Raw genomic sequence first — 2,500 nt, 5'->3', positions numbered from 1 at the left:
AGCGGGGCGCCTCGTAACCCCGCTCTGGACTTAGTCTGTGGAGAGCAGAGTGCTTCTGGGTAACCAGGTGCAGAGACAGGAGAGAATCAGGGGTTACCTTAAGAGAGTCACAGTTACTCCCTCCTTTTACCCACGCTGCACCCGCGCTCTTCTGGGTAACCAGGTGCCCAGAACCCCCGGGCAGGGGGGCAGGGAGGAGGAGTAAGAGGGAGTAGGGGGCAGGCGGGAGGACAGGAGAGGAGAGGCAGGCCCTGGCGGAGCGGCGGTGCACCTGGTAACCCGCTCTGGACTTAGTCTGTGGCGAGTAGAGTGCTTCTGGGTAACCAGGTGCAGAGACAGGAGAGAATCAGGGGTTACCTTAAGAGAGTCACAGTTACTCCCTCCTTTTACCCACGCTGCACCCGCGCTCTTCTGGGTAACCAGGTGCCCAGAACCCCCGGGCAGGGGGGCAGGGAGGAGGAGTAAGAGGGAGTAGGGGGCAGGCGGGAGGACAGGAGAGGAGAGGCAGGCCCTGGCGGAGCGGCGGTGCACCTGGTAACCCGCTCTGGACTTAGTCTGTGGCGAGTAGAGTGCTTCTGGGTAACCAGGTGCGCAGACAGGAGAGGAGAGAATCAGGGCCTACCTTAAGAGAGTCACAGTTACTCCCGCCGTTTACCCGCGGGTAACCAGGTGCACAGAACCCCCGGGCAGGGGGGGGGAGGAGTAAGAGGGAGTAGGGGGCAGGCGGGAGGACAGGAGAGGAGAGGCAGGCCCTGGCGGAGCGGCGGTGCACCTGGTAACCCGCTCTGGACTTAGTCTGTGGCGAGTAGAGTGCTTCTGGGTAACCAGGTGCGCAGACAGGAGAGGAGAGAATCAGGGCCTACCTTAAGAGAGTCACAGTTACTCCCGCCGTTTACCCGCGGGTAACCAGGTGCACAGAACCCCCGGGCAGGGGGGGGGAGGAGTAAGAGGGAGTAGGGGGCAGGCGGGAGGACAGGAGAGGAGAGGCAGGCCCTGGCGGAGCGGCGGTGCACCTGGTAACCCGCTCTGGACTTAGTCTGTGGCGAGTAGAGTGCTTCTGGGTAACCAGGTGCGCAGACAGGAGAGGAGAGAATCAGGGCCTACCTTAAGAGAGTCACAGTTACTCCCGCCGTTTACCCGCGGGTAACCAGGTGCACAGAACCCCCGGGCAGGGGGGGGGAGGAGTAAGAGGGAGTAGAGCGTAGGCGGGAGGACAGGAGAGGAGAGGCAGGCCCTGGCGGAGCAGCGGTGCGCCTGGTAAGCCGCTCTGGACTTAGTCTGTGGCGAGTAGAGTGCTTTTGGGTAACCAGGTGCACGCAGTGGGTTGGGGTAACCAGGTGCACGTTGTTCCAAAAACTGCGGCTAATAGGGCTTAGTCCGCGGGGGGGTTGCTTAAGTGTGGGTGCACGTGTCCGACCGGTGGTTCAGGTTGGCTGGGGCCCTGGCGGAGGAGCGGTGCGCCTGGTAACCCCCTCTGGACTTAGTCTGTGGCGAGTAGACCAGGTGCTTCTGGGTAACCAGGTGCACGCAGTGGGTTGGGGTAACCAGGTGCACGTTGTTCCAAAAACTGCGGCTAATAGGGCTTAGTCCGCGGGGGGGTTGCTTAAGTGTGGGTGCACGTGCTCGACCGGAGGTTCAGGTTGGCTGGGGCTCTGCCCGAGTCAGTGTTGCACCCCGGGGAGGGAGCCCCAAAAGGTGGGTGGTGGTGGGGAGGCAGGGAGGGAGGGAGGGAGGGAGGCAGGCAGGCAGGCAGGCAGGCAGGCAGGCAGGCAGGCAGGCAGGGAGGGGGGGACTCCTAAGGGAGGGACCCCGAGGGGTGGCTGGGGGTGGGGAGTGACAGGGAGATGGCTGTGACAAGGGAGGTCAGAGTGGTGCTTCTGCTTCAGCACCACTCTGACCTCCCTTTTTTTTTGGCCTCCGTCCCCAGTGGATGTGCAGCAGAGGGGACCTCAAGTGGAGAGAGTGGAGGGGGCCATGGAGTGATAGAGAAGGGGAAACATGAAGGGGCCAAGAGGTCAAACATGATGGAGAGAGACTAGGGGGGGGGGGGGGTGTAGAGTGACCCACAGAGCGGCCTAGTGCATGTGTGTGTACACACCCAGGGAAATGAGAGACTGTCATAGGCAGGCACTTGACTGTCTGTCTGTGTGTAGGCCTTAAGCCTATGCGCCTCTGGAGGTGAAAACACATGGAGGCAGACAACACACACACCCAGGGACATGAGAGACTGTCATAGGCAGGCACTTGACTGTCTGTCTGTGTGTAGGCCTTAAGCCTATGCGCCTCTGGAGGTGAAAACACATGGAGGCAGACAACACACACACCCAGGGACATGAGAGACTGTCATAGGCAGGCACTTGACTGTCTGTCTGTGTGTAGGCCTTAAGCCTATGCGCCTCTGGAGGTGAAAACACATGGAGGCAGACAACACACACACCCAGGGACATGAGAGACTGTCATAGGCAGGCACTTGACTGTCTGTCTGTGTGTAGGCCTTAAG

This window comes from Argentina silus (assembly GCF_951799395.1).
Source record: "Argentina silus genome assembly, chromosome: Y".
Classification (NCBI taxonomy): domain Eukaryota; kingdom Metazoa; phylum Chordata; class Actinopteri; order Argentiniformes; family Argentinidae; genus Argentina; species Argentina silus.
Note: the sequence above shows the minus strand (reverse complement) of the source record.